Below are 13,183 nucleotides of genomic sequence, written 5' to 3' on the forward strand. Positions count from 1 at the left end.
AGATGCTACCCCTATTTTACAGAAGACGTGAAGTTACCTTGTCCGAGATGACACAGCCAGTATTCAGACCCGTGTGGTTAAGACCATGTTCTAAATCACTGTGCTATGTACCTTCCTTTATTAATTTCTAATGTCACTGTAATACTATCTATCCCATTTTGTGGGCAAAATAAACAATGTATGAGCCTTCATTAATAGCTATAATGTTTCCCAATGACATCTTTCTCTATCAAAATTTCAGAATCTTTTGGAAGACGTAGAGGAGGGCTAGAGACGCCCTCCACTACATTTGATATAGAGATTGTGTTCTAAAAATGTTGTTATGTATCTTTGCTAGTTTTCTGTACATCTAAAACTATTCTAAAACTAAAAGCTTACTTAAAAAACACTCTGAAGCACATGAAAAGTTGTTTCACATCATTAGTCATTAGGGAAACGTAAATCAAAAGCACAATAAGATCCCACTTCATACCCGCTAGGATGGGTATAATTTTTTAAATAGGAATTTACAAATGTTGGTGCATGCAGATATGAAGAAATTGGAACACTTATACATTGCTGGTGGGGCTATAAAATAATGCAAACACTGTGGAAAACATTTGGTGGTTCCTCAATAGGTAAAACATAGAGTCACTATATGACCCAGCAATCCCACTCCTGGGTATTGACACCCATTGCAAACAAAAACATGCATGAATGTGCAGAGCAGAAATATTGACACTAGTCATGATGGAAACGATCCAGATGTCCATCAACAGATGAATGTATAAACAAAACGTGATTGCCCATATGATGGAGTATTATTCAACTCTAGAAAGGAGTAAAGTAGTGATTACAGTGAAGAACTCTGAAAACATGAGGTTAAATGAAAGAAGCCAAATACAAAAGACCACACCGTGTATGGTCCCATTAATATGAAATGCCTAGAATAGGCAAATCCATGGAGACAGAAAATACATTAGTGGTTACCAGGAACATGGGAGGAAGAGGGGAGGCCAGTGCTGCCTAATGGTTATGGGGTTTTCTTTTGGGGTGATGAGAATATTCTGGAACTAAATGGTGACTGCATAACATGGTGAATGTACTAAATGCCACTCAATTGTCTACTTCAAAATGATTAAAATGGTGAACTTTATGCTATGTGAATTTTACCTAAATTTTAAAAAATAAACACTCTGACACCATTAAAAAGTTGTGGTATACTAAAAAAATGTAGAATATATGTACAATATAACTTACAATGGGAAAAATTTAAATCTCACATGAGATGCCAGTGCCCAGTGCAGCGCCTTGTCCAGGGCATGGGCTTTCGTAACTGGTAGCTCCATAGTGAAGCCCTGGATGTCACGTGCGAGTGGCCCCAGTCCTCAGGCAGGTCTGTAACCTGCCTGAAACTGTCCTCTTTCAGTAACTGTGCATTATTTCTGTTATTGTAATGAAATATCTTTATGTAGCTGCCACGTAGCATAACAATGATGATTAATATTTACCTAATTCTCTTTTTTCCTTTTTATGTGAATTGAGCGTTGCTAATCTTCCTAGGGATCATTACATTAAAAGCAAAGTGATCTGCCCGGCCGGGCATGGCTCAGCGGTTGAGCGTTGACCTGGGGTCCAGGTGATCAGGGTTCGATTCCCGGTCAGGGCACATGCCCGGGTTGTGGGCTCGACCAATGACCCTCTCATCATTGATGTTTCTATCTCTCCCTCTCCTTTCCTCTTTCTGGAATCAATAAAGATATATTTAAAACAAAAAAACAAAAACAAAGTGATCTGGGTTTGGGGCAATAATCAGATTTTTATCTCTGTATGTGGCTTCCTTTTTATTTTAATCCTACCCAAGGATATTTTTCCATTGGTTTTTCAGAGAGAATGAAAGGGAGAGAGACAAGAGAGAGAGAAAAGCATCGATATGAAAGAGACACATTGATTGGCTGCCTCCCAAGCACCCGGACTGAGCCTGCAACCCAGGTACGTGCCTTTGGCTGGAATCAAGCCCAGGACCCTTCAGTCTGTGGGCCAGTGCTCTAACCACTGAGCCAAACTGGCTAGGGCCATATGTGGCTTTCTACATCCCAGGAAGAGGTTACTGTGAACAGGTCTTTAGAACAGTTTCTACACTCATATGTGGAATATAATGAACAAAATAAAAAAATAGTAATAAAATAAAATAGTTTCCACAGGCCCAGCTGGTGTGGCTCAGTGGACTCCGCGTTGTCCCATGCACCGAGAGGTCACCAGTTCAGTTCCTGGTCAGAGCACATGCCCGGGTTGCGAGCTCGATCCCCAGTACAGATCATGCAGGAGGCAGCCGATTGATGTTGAGGTTTCTCTCTCATCGATGCTTCTATCTCTCTCTCGATCTCCCTCTCTCTCTAAAACAAATTAAAATCAAAATAAATCAGAATAGTTTCCACAGGAGAATAGCAATCCACTATAACTATTATGTGGGGTTATAATAAACTTTATGTTAAACTGCTATTACTAAAATTTCTAGGCCGATTCCAACCTGTTGCCAAGTAAGAACAGTTACAGAATCTAGGAGCTGGTAGGAAAGATTTTATTAAGAGAAAAGATACCTATTTTTCTTCCCCTTCCCTTGAGGATAACTAAGCTGTCACCACAAATATCAAGACTGCTATTTCTTTATTTGCATATGGCATCCTCCCAGGTAATTTATGGAGCAAATCCTAAAACAGCTCCGAAAGAAACCATATAGCTGCGTTCATAACTGAGAGGCCAAAACATTTAAAGAGGCAGGTCAAATTCATCTCCCAAAGGTTCAGACAGGACCCTCCATCCACTCTGTACCATAGGCAGCTCCTCGAGCCACACAACGTAGCCTTAGGAAGAGAAGATACTTCTAGAACCCTGCCCCCTAACCCTGCTTTTCCCCTCTGGCTCTCCTGGGAGTTGAGGAATGCTGAAAATAGCTTCAGGGTTTGGCTTCCAGTTGGTCAACCCTGATGCTAATTTCTCTATGGACACTTTAAGAAGAATTTTTTCAGTGATTTTATAAAGAGGAAGGGGGGGATTGGCTTGTTGGTCCACCCATTTATGCATTCATTGGTTGATTCTTGTATGCGCCCTGATGGGGATTGCTGAACCCACAACCTTGGAGTATAGGGGCGACGCTCCAACCAACTGTACCCGGCCCGGGCCTGGGACACTTTTAATCTCTGTTCTTGGCAAGAAGCTGCAGGATGTCAAAAGCTGCCCGCTGAGTGAATAGATGTGTGTTGCAGAGCAGCAGAGTGGGTCAGAGAGGTACCGGGGGGGGGGGGGGGGGGGGGCGGTGAAGGTTTAACTGGAGTCCCCCCCTGCTCCCACATTCTAGTCTCACCACAGCTGGAACTAAGGTGACTCACTTCGACCTGTCGTATTAACACAACCGAGATGGCCGAGACCCCTTATTCTTCTTCTGTGACTCCTGCAAGTAGGGAAAAGGGCCTGTATTTGCCTTAGTGGTATCTGTACCTCTTCATTCAGGTATTTATTCATCCAGAAATGTTCACTGAGTGCCTGCTACGAGCTGACAATTTGGTAAGCACTAGGTACTGATTCAGCCTCGCATTGAATAAAAATTTATTTAACATCTAATACCTGTCAGGCATTTGAGCTACTTAGGGGGAAAAACAGTCAAATAAGTTGACAGAGGTTCACTCTCGCAGAGCTTACATTTTAGTGGCACAATACACGAATAGAAAATAGTTTTTAAATAGCGTAGGTACTACAGAGGGGAAAAGGGACTCGTGATGCTCACAGTGGGGTTTGCTCTTATGTATAGGAGGTCGGGAAAAGCCTCGGACAGAGTTCATATATGAGCTGAGACCTGACAGCAGCGAGAGAGGGGACCCAGCAGCTCTCAGGGAGACAGCCCCCCCCCAGAGAGGGAACAGCAAAGGCAGAGGCCCTTAGGCCAGACTGTGCTTGGTGTGCAGGGGAACACGGAGTGAAAACAGTAGACAAGGCTCCGTCCTTCACAGACGGTTCAGATGGTAATCAAATATCTCCCCAGTAGATGTCTAGTCCTGAAGGGTCCAGGTGCCAAGAGGGAAACACAGGTGGGGCTGAAGCTCCGAAAAGGACACCTGATCGAATCTTAGGAAACATAGTTTAAAATGAAACCCAAAGAAGGAGAGGTTAACCTGGTGAAGGGGAGTGAGACTGAGGTGCTAGGGAGCATTTCCTGTAAAGGAGACTGTGTGTGTTCAAAGGGGTGGAAGGAGACAGTGCTAGTTCTAAGAAATGAAGCATCCAGGCATCTGCCTTGCAGAGAGCGAGGGGAAAGCATCCCTGATAAGCTGGAAGATATGAGCAGGGGACATGGCCCACAGGGTCTCCGCAGTTTGAATTATGTGACTGTCTAAGTAAATATGTCTACAGCCTGTCTTCTCGGCGGGAGCAAGCCCCCTGGGGCTGGGACCCTGCCTCGTCCGCTGCTGCGTCCCCCTCCTGCCCAGAGTGAGGTAGGTCCGCAGCAAGGGCACGGTTTGCATCTGTTGGCCGGCAGGCTGGGTAACACCTCAAGCAGTGTAAGAGCCATCTGAAAGCCTCAGTAATGGAACGGCAACGCGTTTTGTGAGTAGTCGGCTCTGCCAAATGCTGGGTTTAGAAAAGCCGGTGGACTCGGCAGTATTCGAGGCGGTGATTTCTCTTTCAAAACCACAGGCAAAAGCTGACTGTGACCACGGAGAGCTCCTCCCTCTGAGCAGCCGAGTCCGCAGGGCGCCTCGCAGCCTGGGCCCTGCCGACATGGAGCAGAGGTCTCGGCATTCCTTGGCGACCGTGCCCTTCTTAGATCGGTGCTCATTTGCACAGTAGTAAAGAGTAAAACTGCCAGATGAAAACAATATTGTTCTTTCATTTCGAGAACGTGTGTGGTGTTACCTAAGGTACCTGTTGTCCGCCCAGCAGACTGCCTGCCAAGGCATCTTCGCTGTGAGAGAGAAGAAACGTAACATAGCTCTGGGACAGGGCGCAGAGAGTTAGCCGCGGCCTCGTTTTTGTAAGAAGAAAGACCCACCTTTGGGCGCCATTCCTCACCTTTCTCTTTTGGGCCTGGAGTAACAGGCCTAATGCCTGTCCTCCCACCTCCACGTCCCTGTGCCCCTTCCCAGCAGCCCTCCTCTCCGTTTGAAGACGCCTGTGGCTCTGGGGCAGCGGGGCCTTTCCCGGGGCAGGAGCAGCGGCCCGGGTGCCCCTGAGAGGCCATTTCATCCACCTGGCAGCGGCACTGCCCGGCCTGCTCAGGTGGCCGAGGCTGGCTCGTTGGCATGAACTCCAGTTATTGCGCTTGGAACCCTGGGACGGATGCTCCCTTCATTCTGGACTGTGGGGTGAGGCTGCAGTTACAGGGCCTGGAGCAGAGCCTGGGGCCCGTGCAAACTCAAAAGAGGCCAGAGTTGAGAGAATCGAAGGGAAAGAGCGGTGAAACTCCAAAAACATTGTGAACCTCAGGATCAAACCACACCTGAGTCCTGCCCTGCTTCTGGACTCTTTCGTTAATAAGCCGGTACATTCTGCTCATTGTTTAAACTGAGACTTCTGTAATTGGTGGTCAGGCCATCCCAGATGGTAAGGGTGATGACAATTCAGAAACAATTTCCTGTTCTCTAAAAATGCAGCAGGTCATCCCCAATAAATTTCACTTTTAAAAGTAAGTAAATATACAGCAATGATACCGTTGTAATTAACTAGTTATTAATACTAGGAAAGGAGCAAAGGGAAGGCCAGATATTATTTAGAGGCATGTCATTTGGGCAGCTTCACCAGGAAGCTACAACTTTACACTCCTCAGGGGTCCAACAAAGGGAAGGTAGACGCATGCCCAGTAAAGCTGAGGGGACTATGGAAGGTGCTGGCTGTCAGTCACACCTGGGGACAGAGATGTTTGGTCGGAATGGGCGTGGCCACTGCAAGGGCTGGAAGATTTGGGCTACATAACCCCCTGAAGGAAGGAGTCCACCCTCTCGGCTCACTTGGGACTCTGTGGGGCTCTTTTGCTCCTGCTCCCCTGCACCTGCCTGCAGGGCCCGCAGCCGTGTGGACCCCACACACATGCAATGGACTAATGGGCTGAAACTAGCCTGATGCTGGACTGGGCCCGGCTCCAGCATGGAAAGGAACTGGGCACTGGCTCTGATTTTAGCTCCACTGAAACCCCAGCTACACTTCTTCCGTGGCTGGACTAAGGGAGATGGGGAAACCCAGCGATTTAACTCCACGCAGATAAAAATCAGTCATCCTCCCGTGCGACTCAGAACATTCTTTTTCTCTGGATATGGGGAGCATCCCACCCCCAGCACCCTGTGGGTAAGAGGACCACCCGGGTCATCCGGTATCAGCAACACATATAGGAAATCAGAATGCGGGTGGAAGCTCCAACATCCATCTTCTTTTAATTTTTTTAAGTGAAACCTTCCAAGAGTGAATTCCTTAAATATATTAATGAAATTTTGCATAAGTAAAAATGCATGTTTTTTTTTTTAAATGCCGAGTCCCAAGGGGCACACAGCAAAAAGAGGGCCTCCATCCGCTCTCCTGGGTCCCCTCCCAAAGGCAACATGTTAACTATTTTACACAGGTTCATATGTCTACTTCCTAAAAACTCTGTACATTTCTCTCTTAATTTACACAGATGCTACTATATGCTGTTAGCCCCTTGCCTTTTTTGCTTAGAAATAAATCTCAGAGGTTGATGCATATAGAAAATATTTAGCTGCTTCTTAAATACAGCAACATGGCTAGACATTTTTAATTCTTCATTTTATTGCTACCTGCATGCAGGGACCAGTAAGTTGGTTTGTTTAACCAGTGAAATGAAGCAACGTTAGCAAACATCTTCACAGGCCTCTGAGAGAATTCCTTTAAAATTGTGGAACAGCTCCACACTACCCCATTTTTTTTTTTGGTTCTGTAATTTGACTAAATGTCAAGATTCTATGGAAAGTCATTTAGGAATTCATACAAAGCTACAACAAATGTTGTCCATGCTCCTTTGTTTGAGAGCTGTATAAAATGTTCTAAACAACCATCTATGTAAATACAGGCCTTCGAACCAAAATTTCAGACCCTCAATAAAAGTAATTCAAAAATTGGTTTTGAGTTTTTTTGTTTGTTTTGTCTTCTTTGGCATTTAACCTTCTTTTCCTCTACAAATAGATGGATTCTTTTTTCTCATTCAGTAATCCATCCATTCATTTACTCAAAAAATATTTATTTGGCACCCACTGTGTTGGAACATTTGGGTGCTGGTTCTTACCTTGTGGGCCTAACGTTACATGTTCGTCTGAAAAGATAAAAGGCCTATCAGGAGGACCATTCAGTGTTCTGTGGTTATTTAGATACGCGAAGAGTCAAAGGACTTTAACTGTAACAGATTTACAGTTGTTTCAGTGCAGAGCAACTAGCATTGGACTGTTTTAGAAGAGGTTATAACTTTTTTTTAAATTAAAAAAAGTTTTTTAACACAAGAAAATCAAAGTTTAATACATGCATATGGGGAATTCACATACGCATGATAATTTCATGAAAATTCCAAAGACAGTGAGGCAACATTGGGTATATATGATATTTTTGGACAAAGAGGACAGGGCGGGAATGGGGTACTAGATTTCAGATGTGAGGATGGGCAATTTGCAGGTAGTTGAGAAAGATGAAACACACATGGCAGGAAGATCCTTGCTGGGTGACTCAGGAACAGTGGGGAATTGGAGGGGTGTTATATAGGGGTGCCTGCCTGAGGTCCTTTTGTTTACCACACTTAAATCAAATTAGGATAATGCAAAATCTTAAGAGCTCCTTCCAGAAGCAGGTTTCTCTGTCTGAATCTCTTGGGCAGGATGGGGGGGGTGGGGGTGTCAAAGGTTCTTTCTGAGTTAGAAGAGATCATTTCTATGCTAGATCATTTAATATTTCTAAGTAAAAAAATAAGGAACCAACAGTCCTTTTCAGGGAGAGCCTCCTCACAATCCTGACTGCGAGACACAGCTTCAGGCACTCATCAGGCTCGGTGCCGGTGCAGGTCGCCTGCAGCCCTCACTGTCCGCATGAGGCCGACTGGACCGGGTTGGCTGGCGGCCTATGAGCAGGCCTGGCTCCAGACCTTTGTCCAGTAGGAATGATGCTAACAGCATTGCGCCAATCAGATCCTCTCTTTAAGCTGACATCCAGAGAAAACACAATACATGTTAGCTAAGGAAGCAAAAAACCAAAGGGGAGTAGCGGCTGAGTCATGTCCCTGTTGAACCCCTAGTCAAGGTGTTCAAGCCCAGGTCAGGGGGTGCCTTCATTCTAGGGTATTTGTTCTCAAACCTGAGTATGCATTAGAATCACCTGGAGGGCATGTTAAAAACAGACTCCGGACTCACCACTAGCGTTTCTGATTCAGTGGGGTGGGTGGGGGTAGGAGGTGAGAATTTGCATTTCTAATAAGTTCCTAGATGATGCTGATGCTGGTGATCCAAAGACCACACTTTGAAAACTACTGCTCTAGAGAAATCTTTGACTCATTCAAGTCCAAGTCTCTATGGGTCCTGTCCTTACCTTTAGGCCTGAATGTTCTGTTCCCTGGGTCCCTTTGAGATCACCCTTCCACAGAGCAGAAATTCTTGATTGCCTTGTTTTTCTGCAGGGCTTTACAACGTCTTCACATTGTTTGAATGACTCTGAATGAGTCCTTACCACAATATGAACCCAGCAAATAGAACATAGTAATAAGTATTTACAGACAGAAAGCATTCGATAAATGATAACTAGATGTTCTCCTCGGAACTGCACTGAGTCTTCTTCTAAATATTTTGTCCCTAAATTTATTACTGTAGGGTTGTTTATTTTGTATTTTTCTTCTGAAAAATGTTTAATTTCCTCTTGAATCTTACCAGTCAAGTATCTAAGAACCAATTTTGGCTCAGCATTTACATTTTTTCTACAATTGCAATGTTCCATTCCATCGTAGTCTCAAAAAATATTAAAACTCTGAGAAAATAAGAAGAATTGCTAACAGAATGAGATTGAACTCTTCCTGGGGCCTGGATACACTGTTCTTGACAAATGAGTGTGTGATTAAAATATTTTACCTATGAGGAAATATGTGATCACATTTATTACAAACAGAACCAGAAAGACTTCATAGAAGTTAATTTATATCAGGCCCCATATTTAGATTTCTTAGGTCTCTGCTTTTACCGTTTGTCTTATTTCAAACTTTAAAATGGAATATTTATTATATGATTATTTCTTGTCTCTCTCCTCTGCTGGAATCTAAGCGTCATGGGTGACTGGGTCTATTTGTCCACCAACTTTCAGGGACTAGCACATGACAGATGCTCAGTAAATATTAGTGGGTGTTATGGACTAAATATTTGTGTCTCCCTGCCCCCCCCAAATCCTAACCCCCATAGAATTCGGAGGCGGAGCCTTTGGGAGGTAACTGGGTCAGAGGGTGGAGCCCTCATGAATGAGAAGGTGACCTATGGAAAGGACTCCAGAGAGCTCGCTCCCCTCTTTCTGCTATGTGAGGGCACAGCCAGAAGAGGGCCCTTGCCAGAAAGTAGCCATGCTGGCACCCTGGGCTCAGACTCCAGAAGTGTGAGAAATGAATTTCTGTTGTTTATAAGCTACCCAGTCTATGGTACTTCATTATAGCAGCCTGGGCAAACTAAGACAGTGGAATTGAATTTGTTGGGCAATGCTCTTATTATTAAAATGTACTAAGGCAAGAGTAGTTTGTATAATAAAATTAAAATAATAAAGTGAAAATAAAATAGCCTATTTAGTAAGCCAGGGAGTAGGAGGAAGCAGCAACATAGCTAAGAATTTCTTCCTTCTAACTGATAGAAACACGACTTGTGGCCAAGGGCAAGTGAATTAGTTTGTTTAACTGGCGAAATGAGAAACCTTCACGGGCTTCTGAGGAAACAATTCATTTAAAATGAGCCCTGAAAGCTCAGTTGGTTAGAGCATCGTCCCGATGCACCAAGGGTGTAGGTTTGCTCCCCGGCCGGGGCACATATAGGAATCAACCAATGGATGTATAAATGAGTGTAACAACAAATGGATGTTTCTCTCTCTCTCTCTTTCTCTCTCTCTTAATCAATCAATCAATAAAATTTATAAAATAAAAATAAAGTGACTGTGCTCTACATACTGTAAAAGAAATGTAAGCCCATAACACAAATGACAGTCTGATACACCAAAAGGGCTCCTTTCATCTCAAGACCTTGAGGCATTTTGTAAATGATAACTATCTCTTACATCATCCCTTCTGAGGTAAGAATTATTTCCCTCATTTATAATGGAGACTACATAAAATTGTTTCTCCCAAAGCCCCAAGTCATAAATGCTCTTTGAATCCCCTACCTGCTGAGATATGTGTAAGTTAGCCCATAAATCACATTGTTAAAGAAAAACTTTACATCGGGGCAGTTATGTTTTGGCTATCAAGAGACTAAGCTCGTTAGGGATTTCAGACTTCGAGTAAAAATTTCCCAGTGATGAGTGGAAATGGGAATGGACTGAAAGAATTTCAAGACAAAAATCTTTTCAGTTCTACTTCATAATTTAATGACATTTTCAATATTTGGATGGGCTAAGAGATGAATTGACTTCAAAACACATTCTGAAATTGCAGGTGACCTGGAGCCAAAATAAAGAATCTCTGACCAAGCATACATTCTCAGAGGAATGATAATAAAAGCTTAGACTGGAAGAATGTTTCATTTTATTGCTCAAATCCGTAGAAATTCACCATGGCAGAGCAAACTTTTAATATCTGGTCACAACAGGACATCGTTCTTAATGATACCCAGCTGCAGAGAGTGTGCTTGGATTTTCATCCCTACCTTTATGCTAGGAGGGACCCTACATTTTAGATTTACGAAATCATAACTTTTTTTCATAAAAATTTACAGGTATCAAAGAAAAATCACAAGGACAGTACCAAAAGCTCCATATAGCCTTTACCTGCTTCACCAGTTGCTAACATCTTGCCCATGTTGCTTGTCATATATAAAGTTTTCCCCAAACCATTTACAATTAAGTTGCATTCTTGCCACTTAACCCTTGAATTTTCAGTGTGTATCCCTAAGAACCAGGACATCCTCTTACACAACTCTTCCACAGTCGCCTACTCCAGGTGATTAAACGTTAATCAATACTTTTATTTAATCTACTGTCCACATTCCAATTTGGTTGACTGATCCAGTAAGGACCTTTATTGCATTTTTTTCTCCAGTATGGGATTCAGACCAAGATTACATATTACATTTTGTTATTATGTCTCCTTTAATTTTGATCAATCCTTCAGCTTTTCTATGTCTTTCACGACAATCACATTTTTTGGAGAACACAGGTCCATTTTATTTATTTTTATTTATTTTTATTTTATTTATTTATTTATTTTTTAAATATATCTTTATTGATTTCATAGAGAGGAAAGGAGAGAGAGAGAGAGAGATAGAAACATCAATGATGAGAGAGTCATTGATCGGCTGCAGCCCGCAACCTGGGCATGTGCCCCGACCGGGAATCGAACCCTGATCGCCTGGATCCTAGGTTGACGCTCAACCGCTGAGCCACGCCCGGCCGGGCCACAGGTCCATTTTAAATAGATTACATAGAAACATTTTTTTGAGAAATGTAGGTTTCTGGTTGTTGGGGTTGTTTTCCAATGAACAACTGTCGCTGGTAACCGGAAGACACGGAGAGAAGAGAACGGGGGCTTCTAACTCAGCCCGCGCGGAGCCCACCCCACGTGCATTCACGGGTAACGAGTGCGAAGGCAGCCCTGGCACCCAGCTGCCACCAAGGACGCCCTCAGGGTTCCTTCCCCCCCTCCACCCTAGGGGAATGTCCTTGGTCACTGCACCCTCGTCGTCTGGCACCCGGGCTGCTCTCCAGGAGATGCCCAAGGGTCTAAGTGAATGACGTCCGCAGGGGAGAGACAGTGTACTCAGGGGTGCTCAGTGGCAGCATCTCCTTTCGTTTTCCTTAACCGCCTCGATGTGGTGACCAGGCATGAAATGACGCAGCGGATATTCAAAGTTGACAGCTTCGCCTTCTCAGGACAGCCGGCTTTCGCAGCAGGCCGCAGGCATCCCCCTGGAAAGAACATTTGACTTCCCAGATGCTTAAACCCACTGCCATGGTGCTGTCCCGCGATCTTGAACGGCTGTCACCAGGAGTTTCTTCCGTACCCGTTCCCCTCTCCATACTTGGGCGTACCCCAGACTCATGAACGTAAATCCTGCTGAATTGAAACGTGTGACGTGTTTGAAAATTTCTGTCATCTGAACATGCTAAGCAAGTTTTTACAAAATAAACAGCTGTAAGGGAGCCTGTTTCATCTGCTGAAGGAAATCAGTGGTACTTTGCTTAGGGGTCATTTACATACAGGTGATGGGTTCATTGCAAACGGTTGTACACTATTATTTAGTTGCCAAACTTAGGGGGCACTTGCCGCGTTTCTGTTGTCTTGTTCAAATCCCCACACAACCGAATTTCAATCACAGGTAAGGCGACTGACGTCCAGGGATTAGGAGCTAGCCCAGAACTACGCAGCTAGGAAGTAGATGGCGCAGCTGGGATTTGAACCCAGGTCTCTAAGTGCCGTGCTGGCTGCTCTTGCCGGTGACAGACTTGTTCCAGTGGTGGAGGTCCTTACAGTTGTAACCCTTGGGAGGCAGGCCACACGTGCTCAGGCATCAGCAGTTTCACTTAATAAACTTGTTTTGAAAAAGAATTAGATGTATCCTGTTTGAAAAAAATCAATAATGTAGCATTTGTGGGAAAAGTAGAACTTTGGTCTTCTTTTAACTTCTTTTACTTGTTTTTATTCTGAAATACAACATGGAGTATGGGACATGGCCATCACAATCTCTTCAGGCCTTTGTGTCTTTATAAGATTTTTTTTTTTTAAGAAAGAGAGGAAGGGAAAGGGAGAGAGAGAAGCACCCACGGTCTGCTTCCTGCATGCCCCCTACCAGGGATGGAGCCAGCAACCCAGGCCTGTGCCCTGAGCGGTTAGAACAGCGCTTGAGATAGAGGCATCACCTGACAAAAAACACACCTTTGTATTTACAGAGAGTTACAACGGGGATGTCAGGGTAGCATTACTTTCTGACTTCTCATTGTTTATATCTGGTCAGCTAAGGATTAAGTTCTTCACATTCTGATAAAGTGC

This window comes from Miniopterus natalensis, chromosome 15 (assembly GCF_054644295.1).
Source record: "Miniopterus natalensis isolate mMinNat1 chromosome 15, mMinNat1.hap1, whole genome shotgun sequence".
Lineage (NCBI taxonomy): Eukaryota > Metazoa > Chordata > Mammalia > Chiroptera > Miniopteridae > Miniopterus > Miniopterus natalensis.